Consider the following 15,523-nt stretch of genomic DNA (forward strand, 5'->3'; position numbering starts at 1 on the left):
CAAGCAGAACTTTGAGATTTTTAAAAATTATTGATCACTTTTTAAGCTCAACTAAGTGCACATATACCCAGAGTTTAAATGATTCTGTGAAACATTTTCAAGTTCAAGGAATTTCCTCTTGCCAAGTATAATCTGCTTCAGCCCTGATGTTAATTGCTATTCATGGTGTTCCCATAATTTTATGGAGAGTCGCTGAGATTAATATTTTTGAAGATGGTATATTTTACTGATCTAAATTTGTAAAGTATGTTTTTGAAGGCACGTTGGCTGTAAAAGTGCATCTGTAATAGTACACATAGACCACAGCCTGCAAATTTACCAGCGTGTCCTGTTGGAGTAAGTTAGTTCGTACGAAGTGCTGAGCTGCCCGTGGGTAGAGCTAATTGAGACACCTTTACACATCTCCTTCTGGAACTGTAGCGTAGCTGTATCTGTAGGTACCAAATGGCACGCGTGGTTGTTAGCACTAAAAAGTTTGATATGGCAAAGGTTGTGGAATATCGAGCTCTTTCTGGAGAAAGCTGTTTCAGATAACGCCCCCGTGCCAGTTTAAAAGAGCAGGTCTGGAGGAGCACGCAGCGGCCTTCAGTCACGTCCTGGCTCGGCTCTTCGCCTCCCCAGCAGGTATGTCTGACAGTTTGGGAGATGCTGCTTGTACGGCACAAAGGATTTTTGTGTGCATCTTAACAAATTGTGCTAGTGCTGGCGTTTTCTAATCTTTACAATATGCTGGGGAGAGTAAACATTGCCAGCTCTAAGAATGGGGTAACATAAATATGTCACTAAAAAAAAAAAACCAAACAAAAAAACCTTGACAAGTGAGCTCTGACAGGTTTAATTGCGCTGGTGTCCCTTTCCCTGTACCTGTACATTTTGCTTCTCATATTTAATCTGGCATGCCTGGCAAGTGGCAGGCCATTGTGCCAGTTGTTCCAGTTAGGGAGGAGATAAGCACTGGTGAACTGTGCAGAGCTTCCTCGGATTTCGATGCAGTAGTGTAAGACAGTAGCAATTTCAAATACATTCTGCTTATTCTCCTTCCTTCAAATTTCACAGAGGTTAAGTTAAAGTACTGGAATTCTGTCTGTCCTGGTGTGCCTCAGGTGGAGTTGAGCGTGGCTGGTGAAAGCCGGGCGTTGCAGTGGTTGCTTTCTGCAACAGCTGAGAGAGGCGGCCTTCGGGCTGCAGGCGGGAGGGATGATGCTTGCTTCCTTCTTTCTGCAAAGTGATCTCAACGTGTCTCTTGACAAGTCTCGGAGCTCGAAACTAAACAGCAGAAACAGATCAGTCTTCTGCATATAGATTGTTAGAACCAGACATGAAGGAGTCGCAGCTATGGAGTAGAATAGCGTATTTCAGTTGGAAGGGACCTGCAGGAACCGTCCAGTCCAACGGCCTGACCAACAGCTAAAGCATGTTGTGAAGGGCACTGTCCAACTGCCTCGTGAACGCTGCCAGGCTTGGGGCATCCACCACCTCTCAAGGAAGCGTGTCCCAGGCTTTGGCCACCTCTCGGTAAAGAAATGCTTCCTAACGTCCAGTCTGAATCTCCCCTGGCGCAGCTTTGAACCGTTCCCAGGTGTCCGGTCCCTGGATCCCGCGGAAAAGAGCTCAGCACCTCCCTCTGCACGTCCCCTCCTCAGGAACCGCAGAGAGCCATGAGGCGGCCCCTCAGCCTCCTTTTCCCCAAACCAGACAAACCCGGAGTCCTCGGCCCTCCTGGTTCCATGAGAAGATGACCTGAGGCCTAGAAATGTACTTGACATAAATCTGAAGTTAGTTGTTTCAGGGAATGTTAAAACATTCAACTTCTCATTACTCGGCAATAGAGGGAGGCATGTGCCCTAAGGGGCTCAAAAAGGATTTTTTAGATCCCCCCGTCACTGGGCACTAAAGAGAGCGCGGGTAGGTTTGATAGGGTGTGTGGGTGGGAAAAGGTCTTGGGTGAAAATTGACCCATAGCCAAATAGAGGTCCCCTCAAGACCATGGAAAGAATTGAATTTGGGTGTTGCTTCCAGAAAAAGCCTTCTCTGCCTTCGTATTTGAGGGTGTTAGTGTTTCTCTGGACAGAATGATGTGAGCTGTTGATGAGTTCCTTTCAGAGGAAAGGAAAGGGATACAGAGGCAGGAAAGGGATAACGCAAAGGGAATGCGCCTGCATTTCTTACAGAAGCAGAATTATCATCTCGTGCAAGGCTTGTTTCCTTTGAAGCAATAAGGCTATTTTGAAATATGAAGTTTGCCTTCATGTGACGAGCTTGGCATGCATGCGCTTGCATAACAAGTGATACTAAATTTTATCCTTGGGGAGGCGGTTTCAGCTTTTAAAATAAAAATGGAGCGGTGTAGGGCTTGGTAGTTTCATTGTTCTTTCACATATGCCTGTGCTCTCCACCCCCTTCTTTTGTGCCTTAAAATAAATAAATCGTACGTTGGGTCACTGGCAAAAGATGTTTTGAGGCTTGCTTTCAAAGCTGTTTCAAGAATATATACCAAATGCAATTCCAGACTCAAGTGAAAAAATAGGAAACTATTCATGGGCCCCCATTTCACAGTACTCTCAAATAACATAGTTTTTAAAGTATGCTGGTCTGTTTGGGGTTTTTTTGGGTGGTGGTGGTTTTTTTGGTTTTTTTGGGGTTTTTTGTTTTTTTTGTTTTTTTAATTTTCAGAGTTTTTAAGTCATCAGTGTTTTCTGTTGTCTTCCACAAGAAGTAGCGCTGGCAGCTTACCTTCTCAAGCTGAGGTTCAAATGAAAGATGATTGCTATAAATCTACAATTGCTTGAGTTTAGGAAAATACCAAATACTGAGAGTTGGCAAAACCATGGCAAGTGGGTAATTTTGAATGTCTGAGGGATTTCAGAAGGTCAGGAAAAGGATTTCTTAAGACACCCGATTTTTTTTTTTTTTTTTTTGCTCTGCCAAACTCTCTTTTCAGTAACTTGTGATTCTGATTAACATAACTTTTCTTTTTAACATAATTTTCTTAGGATACCAGTTTATTCTCCAAAGAACTGTTATCACCTTCAAAGTTCTGCTAATCTGAGCAGACATTGACATTCTCCGGTTTAGGCAGATCATGTCGGGATAGATGAGATTGTTGTTTTTAATCATTTTGGGATTTTGTAAAGAGGAGTATTATAGATAGGTGTTCAAGAAATCAGCGCCCATTCATCTCCAGTCACTAGTATGAGAATGACTGGACTCATTTCTCTTCACAAAACCCTGACTTTAAAACCCTGCTTAGTCCTATGAATGCCTAATAAAACATACTGAATATATCCGCTGTCTTCCGATATTAGTGGGTGATGACATTGTCAAGTATAAGAAACTTAAAGCATTAAAACCTGTAACCTTTCAGACTCTGAGTATAGCTGTGCCTGTCTCCATCACGGCACCTGCAGGTTTCCTGTCCTGTCCCCCCCTTTATTATTAGGAATGCACCTGAGCTTGGATTTTTTAGTGTAATTTCTGCAGCTCTATCTGGAAAAAAGGAGCCCTATAGCAGGTAAAGGAAACTTCTACATACCTTCCCCCCCAGTCTTCATTATAAAAATAGCTCCTCTTTCATCAAGAAATACCTTCACAGATAAAGAGGGTATTATAACATTACTCTTTGTTCCACTAAACGTAGGTTTGTTATGTTGTACTGTTCCAGTTGGGGCGTTCCTTTAGTGGACAGCCTCTTGGGCGCAGTGACCTTACCTGCATTGGGCGGCTTTGTCAATCTCTCACCTCTCGCTGTTGGCGTCCCTGGTGGTGTAATCCGTCTGCGTGCAAGCTGGCCAGGGTGAAATCGGGCACGGGGCTGGCTGTAAAGAGCTGCCATCCGTCCTGGCGCCAGACTTACGTTTCATTTGCTATATCCACTTTCTGTTCTTACAGTAATTCTACTAGAAGCCCTGTGTACATTTTCACTTGGATATTAACTACTTTAACAGCTTTCTAAAGTCTGTGATTTTTGTCAATTTATTACGTTGCAGGTTTCACTGATTGCATTTTAACACTGGTACTGCTGTAAAAATTCATAGCGATCAACTTTTCTATTTGTAATTTTCTCCTGTATTATTGTGCTACATTTCTCTATTTAATATTTTACCCTCCTTCCAAGACAAAAGCAGTACTTCTCCTCAGAGCTACCTCTACAGTGAGTTTTCCAAGCAAATTGCAAATCTGTTAGTTCAAACATATGTCAGATAAATGACATCATCTACAGGAACTGAAGGGCTTAATTCTGCTCGGCCGGTGGCACGCTCTTAAACTTACCTGGCATTCAGCTTTAAAACCTGATGCAAATCAGCAGTGATTTAAGTCAGGGACTGACGCTCACAGGGAACTGGGGAATGAGTTGCTTTATTTTCAACTTATTTTTAGAGCATAATGAAAGTATTCATACATCACTTGTAATTGTGGTTACCAGGAGTGCCATATCTTTTTTTATAATGCTGTCTTCAAGAGTGAATCTGTCTGCTTTATAACACTCATTTTAATTCCTTGCCTCCCCTCCTTTTAATCCATCAATTTCAGGGTGAAAATATCTGGCAAATACGGCTTCAAACTGATCTGAATCTGCTTTCTGTGCACAGAAGTTCTCCCTAGCCTGGTTGGTTTGTTGTTTATTCGGAGTACTCTCAGCAGGTGCCTCATTTAACATTGTGTCTTCTGTGATCTGGATCATCAGGATTTCCTTTCTTTAACACTTCAACAAACACTGCTGCTAGACAGCAATCTGGTATTTCCTCTTTTTAGTCCTATATATTTCATTCCAATTTGCTGGTAATTTTTCCTGTGAATTTTGAACAGATCAGATGCTATATTTTGGGTTTCCTGCAAATTTAGCTCAATTTTACTGATCTTAATGTTGTTTTCTACTGACACCTTCCATGTCAGTAGCAGCTTTATCTTGCAAAGATGCCGTGTTGATCTAAAATACTTGCTTTTAGGTAGGACTTCAGGTTGCAATTAGCTACTGTAAAGTTCCATCAGTGCCTCTACTACTACTTTGACGTTTAGTGTCTGTTCTCTAGGATACCTTAATTCCCCTCAGAAGATCTCAAGAGAGTGAGCCTGGAGGTGGGGGCTGCCGTGCAGGCAGCTCCCGAGGCAGCAGGGTGCCTGCGCCCCTGCGCGCGCATGGACGGGCCGTAGCCAGTGGTGGGATGAGAACGAGAGCTGCCCTGGAAACGCTGGCGTGCGCTGGGGGCAGCTGGGGCGGCGGGGTGCACTGCTGCGTGGGGAGTGCGCCGCCGGTTCCCATCAACGCTCCCGTCCTGCTTCGTAAACATAGACGATCCTAGAAAAGATAACTCTGGGGGTTTATTGCACTAAGGAGTCGTTCTGCAGCAGAAGCTGCTGGTGGTGGTGGTTTTTTTAGGGTGTGTGTTTGTTTGTTTTCTTAAATGGAAGACTTATTTCAATGTTCATTAAGAATTTGAGTCACTGCTGACTTTTTCTGGTTGAACATATCCTAATGCCAGGAAGAGATTTTCAAATTATTGGCAAGGAGTAGCTTTAAGACCTTTACACATCAAAATATGTGGAACAGTTAAAGGCAGTGGAATGAATGCTTTCATTCTTTCCCACTTTATCTGAATACGGTAAGTGCATGCCGGTAATGATTTTGTTACATAACATGCAGAATTATTTAGAAATTTAACAAGGTATGTTGTTGAGTATTTTTTCGTCAAGAATAGAAAGTGTTGTTTCTAATGTTTAAAACATTCTGCATTTTTTACCCGAATTTAATTTTTAAAAATGGAATTGGGTGAGTCAGGATGAAAAAGCAGATTATCAAAAGTCATTTATATCATAGTCTTCTCATTTTCTGCAACCCTTTTGGGAGGAAGATTAACGTTGGGTCCTATAAGGCTGTCTGCATGTCCTCGCTCTGCTAACAGCTCTAATTCTGCAGTCGTTTCAGACGCACGAGGCTTTTCTTTCTGTGGACACACAAACACCCGTATTTCATCTGGAGCTACTGAATTAGTGGCACCTAAAAATTAAATGGTTTATTTAGTTGTTGCAATCTGAGCCTGATTCTACGTAACAAGTTCCTTAAAAGCTTTACTGTGTGTTTTATTTATAGACTTCCAAACACAAGAGGTTTAATCTTAGTCAGATGTATTCTAGTCATTAAGAGTTTATGTAACTGCAATGTAAAGAATTGTCTAATTATATTTATGACTTTTGGAAACTCTGTCATGTCACTTGAGAAATTTGTTGAAGAATGATCCCAACGCTGCATGGTTGGCTTGCTGAAACATGCAGTGCGGGGGAGCCCAATGGAATCAAAAGTCTTTGGAAACTGGGAAGTGGCACCAAAACTGGAAGAAGCAGCGGGCGGGTGGGGGGACTTCTAAAGTCCTGAACCTTTCATTTTCGTTTCTTGTGTTTCTGTTCTTTCTGGGAGTCTAAAAAGACAGGTTAGACATGGTGCTGTGTGGTTGGTTGGTAGGGGAGTGTGTGTGTGTTTGGTCGGTGTGTGTTTGGTCGGGTTTTGTGGTTTTGAACTAAATCAACATGTGAGAGCAGGAGGTCAAGTGATGGGGCCATACGACTGTGCTTTCACGACTAGAGTAGTTGACTATTTTGCTTAGGTTTTAATAGCATTTCCTTCTCTGGAACAGGGCCGTGGTCTTTGCAGTTACAGGCCTTTGAAGATGCAGAGAATTCACTTTGCTAGAAGGCTCCTACTCTCCTGTATGTTTTCATTCGGGAGATGTTTCACTATGCGTGGTCTCCCTGAGATGAGTTTTGAGTTGCCTGAAGGAGTCTTGCAGGTAATGCTTGAGTTCAAGAGGATGAGCCTTCATTTGTGATCAACAACAGAAGTTTAAAGACAGCACAGCACCAGAGTATAAGAGGTATATCACAAATGAACTGTAAAAACCAAACCAAACAAGTGAAAAAACCTCAACCTTAATTATTGTAAACTTGACCTTTTTTTTTAACAATACTTCTCATGAAAATATCTTCGAGCTTATGAAGTCTCAAGTTTAAAGTGTCAGAGTATGTTCCTAGCATAAAAAAGTGATCATTTTTGCACAGTAATACCTTCACAGTGGCAGTTCTTCATTGCCTCCTTCTCTTCAGAAAGAATTTGTTCTTTAACATCGACACATTCTGGCTATGACGTGTTTTGTTCTCCAAGCACAATTTTGTAGTTTTTGGAAGTCTTGTTTAGCAATTTTTTTGTAAGAATCAGTCAGGTGTTTTATGGGAGGGAAGTGAAATCCTTGTGGCAACGTAGCGTGTCATTTAGCAGTATTTTGAAGAGAGATGTGGTTAGAGAAAAGTTGCAGTAAATATTCACTTTACCTTGGTGCCATTTGCCAAGTTTGTGCAGAATAATAATTAGAAATAATGGAGAGGCTTGCTGCCTGCAGGTTGCTTCCGTTGCCTGGAGCTGTGGGGAAGGAAGTCCGGCAACGCCTGAGCGAGTAGCACGGGCGCTGGGATGCTCGGGGTGACGGAGGCATAGGCACCTGGCTCGAGTGCCACCTCTGGAGCAGGAGAATTCAGCACCAGCCCTGCTGTTTTTTGCAGAGCCACCTTGGAGCATCTGCTTTCTTCTCAGCATTTTCTTTCTCAGTGGGTTTATTAGCTGAGTCACAACCCTGTTCAGACCCTGGAAACAGCTCAGTTCAGCATTGTGCTAAAGCTGGAAAGCCTTCCTGAGCTCTGGAGGGTGAGATACTGCAGTAGAAAGACACCTGAGCCATCCCATTTTAAAAAAAAATTTAAGATCTGCTGATTTAGAAACAATTTCTTTTGCTATATTCGATTTAATTTAGACGTTAACTTCACTGAAAGGAGATGTGGTGGAGCCCTGTCCCCAGTGGAATTGGCCGAAACCTGTAAGCTATAACAAACTCGTGTTTTCACTAAGACCTTCCTTTGAAGTGGCTAATGTAAAAACACAGCTTTCTCCGAACAAAGGTGTAGCTCAAGAGCATTGACTGAAATGCCTCCTGGAGCATTTGGCCTCTGTAATACCTCCTAAACTAAGAACTGGTGGGTATGGTGCTTGAAAATAAGTTTCAATCTGTGTTTTACCTGGACGCAGAAGATCCCCAGATTTGTGATTCTGGAAGTATGTTGGGTTAGGCCTTGCTGCGACTCAGTGTGATTACCGCGGTGCTGCATCCTAATGAAGCAAAATGAGGTGATTTTCTGCAAATGTTTGCTGAGTGAGTTAGAACTATGCGGTGAGAGAAGTGCCCTAACAGACTTCAATGGTATTTCTTATTTACAGCTAATTCCAAGTGGAAGAGAAAACTGTTACAAATTCAGTGTTCTGTGGCATCTGGTACTCGTGTCCTCTTATTTTCTGATGGCGTGAAGAGAAGTTGTGTGTGCGGTGATTATTCTTCAGATAACTATGTAGGTTTAGGAAACTTTGGCCTGGAAGCCACAAGCTGTGAGTGAGATGCTGTCTCTGCCGCTTTTGCGAGATGAGTTTAGCGCTCCAGTCCTCATCGCATAAAGTTTCCCAGCTCTTTAGGACAGATCCTGAGTTCAAAGCACAGGAAAAAAATTACCAACTGTCAGATTTGTCTAGGCAGCTGCTGCTCCCAGAGTAGTGAATGAAATGCTGAATTTAGCGGTATGTCAAGCAAATAACGTGACTTAAACAACTTTTTCTATAAGCTGTCGTCAAATCACATCAGTCACAGCATCTGGACAAGAAACTGTAGTGGTAAACCTCAGGTCTTGTTTCTTTTCCTCTTTGCTTGTTTCCTTATGTTCCATTTAACAGTTTTCTGTTTTATTTTTAAATGCTTATTGCTATTCAGAAAGCTAAAAACAAAAAACCAAGCTGGTGCTGCATTTCATGGGGCTTCAAGATGTCCTTAACAAGTGCTGTTTTCTATTCATTTGTAATGTTCAATTTGTTGACAGAATCAGTCAGATGGTAGACTTTAGAAAACATTAAGATGACACCATGACTTACAAATAATTGAATAATCCTGCCCTTTCCCTGGATGCTCCTTCCTACTTCTGCTGTGTATTTTCTCTTCCCAGAACAGCAGATGTCAGCACGTTTGCACACTGGAAGGAGCCAGGGCAGTGGTTGTACTGGGAAGTGACCTCTTCCTTCCCCACTGCCTGCGGCCTTTAACGTGGATCCCTCTGCTGACCCGTGCCTGTGCCCGGCTCCACGCAGAGAGGTTCTGCCATGGGGCAGGGGCAGCACAACGGCCAGAACAAGTGGCCAGGCTAGAGGGAGGTGCGAGACAGCTTTTCAGTATACTGGTTTATAGTGTCTGTCTGGCTACATGTTCATTTTAAGTGAACGCATTTAAGTAAACAATCTCAAATATCTAATCATTCGGATAAATTCCCGCCTTACGTTCAGGAGTGAGACCTTTGCCGGTACAGTCTAGTCTGGCTCAGTCCAACTTTTAGAGTGGGCAGAGATGTCAACAGTCTGTTCAGTAAAGGCAAAAGTTTCTTACTGAAATTTGTGATAAACTTAATTATTCTCTTGTTTTAAAAAAAAAAAAGTACATTAAAAAAATTTGTTGCCACCTTCACAGTTCTTCATTTTCTGTAGACAGAAGACTTATCCAGGATATTTTAGGATTTAAAAATTCTAATATTTCTAAGGGTTCATGAAAACAGCATCACCCAAGCATGGACTGAGAACTTAAAACTGGGAGGGTGCTATTCGCAGCTATTTAGGGTTAGAGAGTCTTTTCTTTAAGAACCTTCCCGTTTCTCAGGTGTGCATAGCTAGTAGCATTATGTTTAGGTGTCGGCCCACTTATACCCATACGATCATTTTGTTTCAGTTTTATGTATGTCTGTCAATGTCCTGTGCAGTAAAATTGCTCTCAAAAGAATACTTTCTAGGCTTTGATTCCAGAAGTAAGTAAGAGCGAGGTTTTACAGTGGGCTTAAGCTAACCTGAGTCTGTGCTCCCACTGAAGGTGAGGTCCTACCCTCCCCTTATCACAGCTCTGCGTTTCTTTTCCTCCCTATCTTCTGGGAACTTTGAAATCTGAAAGCTCTTACTTTGCAATTATTACTTTTATTGTTTCTGTAGCCTTTTTTTCAGTCACATCGGCTCGCTGGTCTGATTGAGTAGCACTGGTGCAGAAAGAGGTGGCCAAAGGTGAAGGAGAGGGGCAGGATGGGCTAACATGCAGCAGCAGCGGACTCGGACCAGCTAAAACTGAAGGCACAACTGCAGTCTTGGATATGGACTTAAGTGTCCAGGCATTGATTTAAGACTAAGGGCCAGACCTGTAGAACAGCTTGCACGTGAGGTCCGCAAACATGCCTGAATGCTTCTCTGGATTCAAATGTCAGCAGCCAATCTTAGTTTCTTAGTGTTGTGCAATGTTGGGGTTAAGACTTTCATTTCACAGCCCTACATAAGATCCCTAATTTTGCCTTTTAGTCCTCCTTCTTCCATACCAGCTTCTTTCTTCACGTTGGCTTATGGCAGAAAGGCTCTGTTTGATTCCTCGCCCACACTGCAAACTGCAGGCTTCAGTGAGTATCTGGTTTCTACTGCTGCTTGTAATAGGCTATTTTGCCGGTAAATGTTAGGCAGCACAGTACATTAAGCAATTCAAAGTAGTATCAGCATTTCTTTTTAATCACAATGATGCTTTGTTTTCTTTTAAACCTTGGTGCTTAATGCTGAATTTAATTGCATTTTAAGTAGATGCATTTATGTGCATCTACTGATACGAATAATCAATCCAACATGATGTCTTGTTTATTCTTACTTTATTTTCACCTTACTGTGGTATTTTATTTTCCAAGTAAATTAAGTTTCTAGTATAATGAACGCTCAACTGCTGATTATCCTGTAGTGATACTGTCACAGAATTTTTTTTTAAATTTAAAAAGTATCAAAGAAACGTGGTTGAGTGTGTCTGAATCTCTGAATGGATTGGTTGGTAATTTGAGTGTCTGGTCTTTATCCTTCCCTCAAGAAACCCTACCTTGGCATCCAGCTGACTGCGTTACAGGCTTGAAAAAGAAGCGTTGGAGCAGTTCAGTGGCCTGGTTTTACTCTTCCACCCATTTGCTGTCTTAGAGCAGAGGCCCTGCTCCACTTCCACTTTCTGACACTATACCTTTATGCAGTTAGTCTGTTTCTGCAGGATGGTTTTCTCCCAACTGGGTCCCTTCAGCGTAGTATCACAGAAATGTAGAATGGTTGGGATTGCAACAGACCTCAAAGGCTGTCTAGTTCCACCCCCTGCCCTGGGCAGGGCCACCTCCCCCCAGCCCAGGTTGCCCCAAGCCCCGTCCAACCTGGCCTTGGACACCTCCAGGGATGGGGCAGCCACAGCTTCTCGGGGCAACCTGCCCCAGGGGCTCTCCATCCTCACAGGAAAACTTTTTTTCCTTAAGTCTGGTCTAAACTTGCCCTCCTTCAGTTTAAAAGTGTTGTTGCCCCGTGTCCTGTCACTACAGGCCCTGGTAACAAGTCTCTCTCTGTCTTTTTTTATAAGCTGCCTTTATATATTGAAAGGCTGCAACAAGGTCTCCCTGGAGCAGTGTCTTCTCCAGGCTGAGTAACCCCAGCTCTCCCAGCCTTTCTTCCCAGGAGAGGGGTTCCAGCTCTCGGATCATTTTTGTGGCCATGCTAGTTTATTCCATAAGAGAAAGGTTATATTTGAATGTATTATTTGTGAGTACTGTGGAAACCACACCAGTGTACTTGAGGTTGCTGTAGCATACAAGATTACCTTCTTCACGTCTTGTGGAGTCCTTTAACGTTCAGACCTCCCAACAGATGTAGTATTCTTCTACTGGTACTGGGAAGGATCTAGCAGACTGTCATCTCATACTGGTGTGAAGGACCCTTCTTCCACATCACCCCTTACTGGTAGCTGCTGTCTGCCTGCTGAAAGAAATGGGAAAGCGCAGATTTGGAGGGTAGAACGCTGCAGCACAGCAACAGTGACAAGCAGCTGGAGTTAGGGTGAAAGCAGTGACCTCCTTTAGTGGCACGGTTTATATCTGAAAGGTGTCTGACGGAGAGAGCTGGAGGGACTCTGGAAAATCTCCACTTCCTTCTCCTTCTGGAAGGAGGGAGCGGGGTTGGGGTGGGGTGGGGGGGAGATCTGAGGCCAGGTTTGTCCCTGCTGTCTGGTTTTGGCACGGCGGGCAAGACTTTCCCGAAGTGCAGATCAACTCTAATGGCAAATAGCTCTAGTGGTGGTTCTGCTTACTACTCTGTAGAGCTCGAGGCAGCAGTTATAATACCCCATAGCTGCAAATGTAACGTTCGTTCTGCTTCACTGACCTTGGTAGTGGATTTGAACGGAGGTTGAAGCATTTGGGCAAACCTTTGTGGGGGTGTTTGATCTTGAGCGACCTGGTAATGAGAAGGGCCTGAAAGCTGAAGCAGGGTGAGCGTGTGCTTCGGTGTGGAAGGGTGTGCGTTCCGTAGGGAAGGCGGGAGCATCTGCTTCACTGAGGTTGTCCAGGCTGCAGGCGAGGGGCTCCGTGCCAGTGGCTGGCGTGGGGCTGCTGGTCGCAGTCTGGGCGCCGGCTCTTGGCGGGGAGAGTGAGCATCTGTATCTCCCCCAGACACGGGGTGTGTGGGGAAGGACGTACGATGTTCACTAGCATACGCCAAGCGGGACTAGCCGGTGAGTAGGAGCACCTGGGTCCGAGCAAGGGTGCCAGATGGGAAGAGGGTCCATGACGGCATGTGGGGGGGACCCACGAGTGCGGGTTGCCTGTGAGACGAGTGTATGCGCACGTCTGTTTGCAGCGAGCGCCACGGCGCACCGGTGGGTGAGGGGGAGACCCATGGGCTGGGCAGGAGAGCTCAGGACCCGGGCAGGGGTATCAGATGGGCAGAAGGGCCATACTGGTATCGCCGCCCATACCGTGCAGCTTGGGCTTCTGGTTCAATAAAATCGGAGCCACTTCAAGATAATTGCTGTTCCCTTTCCTGTCAACCTCAAGTGGTTAGTTACAGCGAGCCTCTTCTAAAACCCATAGCTCAGACTTTTTCTTCACTCCTTTTAATGGACTGCCACGTGCATGCTCGTGAGCAGAAGTTGTATGCAACAAAGTGGTTCTTGGCCACAGCAATGGGACGAAGCTGCAAGTTAAATTATCTTTAATGCTGTGGTCAGTATTTAATTGAGCATATTCAAGCACATATTTTAAATGTTTCAGTAGCTTACCACAGTTACTAGGTTTCACTGAAAACACTTTCACTAGAAGTGTTTAGAGCTGTTATCCAATTAAATGACATATATACATACGGAAATTATATTTGGCTGTAAAACTATACTCCTATTAAATATGACATCTTCTTTTGCAGTGACCCGTACGTGAAACTTTCCTTGTATGTAGCAGATGAGAACAGAGAACTTGCACTTGTGCAGACAAAAACTATTAAAAAGGTATGTATATACTATTTTTTTATTCCATTGTTTTGGAAATATTAAGAATAAGGGAACGTAATTCTGTAACGTAATACAAAACTTATTTAGATTGTTGCATGCGTGTACAGCAACTGAATAATGTGGGTTTTTTCAAACCAAAATAATTGCATGCGTTGTCAGTGTCCGTGATCTGTTGACAGGATCTAATACATTGTGTGTTACTCTCTAAAGCTTGGCTTACCAAATCTCATTGCATCATTCACTGTTTCTTTTATGAAAGCCATATTTTAATGAAAGACGTAGCTGAAATAAAGAACTAAGAAACTCTGCTTTAATTATAATTTCTTTGAATTTTAGTGAAAATTATAATTATTTAATGTTCCCTTTCAAAATCTCCATTTTCAAAATATATTCCTAATGTGGGAATTTAAAATAGCCAAATAACAGAAGATATGCTGTAAGAAAAGCCTGGAAACGCACTGAAAATGTTTTCATTTTTAATTAGAGCCAAAATTAAATTTTATTTGGTTTCTTAATTTCATTCCACCCAAACCAAAATTCCACCAGGGGATGTTTGTCATTATTGGGATCCTATGATTTTAGAAGGTGTTTTGTTTTTTGTTGGTTGAGTGTTTTGGGTTGGGTTGTTTTTTGGTGTGTTTTTTTTTTTTTTTTTTACATTTACTGGTAGTGATGGCAGAGAGGGGGGAAAAAAACTCATAACCCACATGAAAAGTAAGGGAAAAATAATGAGTTGTCATTTTTATTGAAGGTATTTAGAATCAACAATGACTCAGTTGAAATCACTATTGCAAAACAGTAGTGAGGGAAATGTTGTTATTGCAACCACAAAATAGCACGATGCCATTCTAAAATCAGAACGTTAGGTGTCATGAGAAAACTGATGTGAAATCCTGGAAGCGTGGAAGATGGAAGCAGAACTTTTCACAGGGCCCAGGGTATGTCTCATGTTGGAAAGTAAAAACAATCTGTAAAAGATGTCCTGGTTAACCATTGGAACCTGATTCGTAATAGCATTTCTCCGTTCATTTATCCTTTAAAATATGTTCTTTATAACCCAACTAGCTCAGTTTCAGACGTTAAAATTTGTGAGGAAAATGTTAATTTTTCCAAAAAGGAGTATCTAGTTTGTTGCTACAATAACAACATGGACTGTGGCCTTCTTTGTTTTTTAAACGGGTTCAAGATTTATCGCCAGTTCCACAGGCCTACGTGGGAGGTTTTGTTATGATCTGCATGTCTTGTGTTTGCAGAGCGCGTGCTGCTTGTCCTGCCATTTCCCCTTTCCTGGGACCCAGTTGCGTGGAGTCATGTTCTTGGAGTCTCATGAATGGAAAATGCTTAGGCTCGATAGGTCATTTTCAGGCTAGTATAAAATACCTGGCTGTTATACTTCTGCTGTAATCTTAACTAACATGTTCTTGCTGAAGTGCGAGATTGGCTTTGATTGTCTCACTGTGGAATGGCAGTATTCATGAGAAATTCTTAAATCCGTACACCCGCGTCTGTGGACTGAGGAATCTTTCTTACATTGTAAAAGGGAGAGAAAAAGAATAAAATGAGTGTAGGTGAAGGTTTATTTTCCGATTTACAAAATAATTTGGACCACTGTAGTATTTTTGGATCAATAGCGCTTGGAAATAAGTTGTAATGTTGCTGCTGATCTGAAGCAATACTTACTAGCTTTGGATCCACGTGAAAGGAGAATAAGAAAGCTTCTGAGAAGACCACCACAAATAAAAAGAATGTAGCAAAGGTGTGAAAGTATTGTATTGATTGTATCAAGGAAGAGCTAACTCATGGATCTTAGTGTTGCCCTGGGAAGGAAGAGAGAAAAGAGGACGCTTGCCCAGCAACCCCACTGTGGACAGGGGGCTGAGGATGAGATGAGGGTGATGTGTTCCTGGCATTGCACCTGCCTTTTTTCACTCTTTCTTGTAACCGCCACTTACAGCCTGGACTCCTCAGTCATTTCCATAATAGTCATATTAACTCATCTGTTGGAAAGTTCTAGTAAGTCATTTCTGTTTTGAATTGTTAAATTTCATCTCGAGGCTTCTGCCCTCCAAGCAGCGTTCTTCCTATGCAATTTGTAATCTCTGTTTATTTCATAAATAGCAAACGTCATT

The 15,523-nt window shown here is 42.8% G+C and overlaps 1 protein-coding gene across 3 annotated transcripts in view; it reads left to right on the forward strand.

The window, feature by feature from the left end:
• The window catches only part of NEDD4L (neural precursor cell expressed, developmentally down-regulated 4-like, E3 ubiquitin protein ligase), a 127,826-nt gene that overhangs the window by 19,759 nt on the left and 92,544 nt on the right, over nucleotides 1-15,523 (forward strand). For all 3 annotated transcript variants that reach the window (XM_009882035.1, XM_009882036.1, XM_009882037.1), the window contains exon 2: nucleotides 13,310-13,391. The gene's annotated coding sequence lies outside the window, so the exon portion shown is untranslated. The remainder of the gene's footprint in view (nucleotides 1-13,309; nucleotides 13,392-15,523) is intronic.

Source organism: Charadrius vociferus, unplaced genomic scaffold (assembly GCF_000708025.1).
Source record: "Charadrius vociferus isolate BGI_N301 unplaced genomic scaffold, ASM70802v2 scaffold743, whole genome shotgun sequence".
Classification (NCBI taxonomy): domain Eukaryota; kingdom Metazoa; phylum Chordata; class Aves; order Charadriiformes; family Charadriidae; genus Charadrius; species Charadrius vociferus.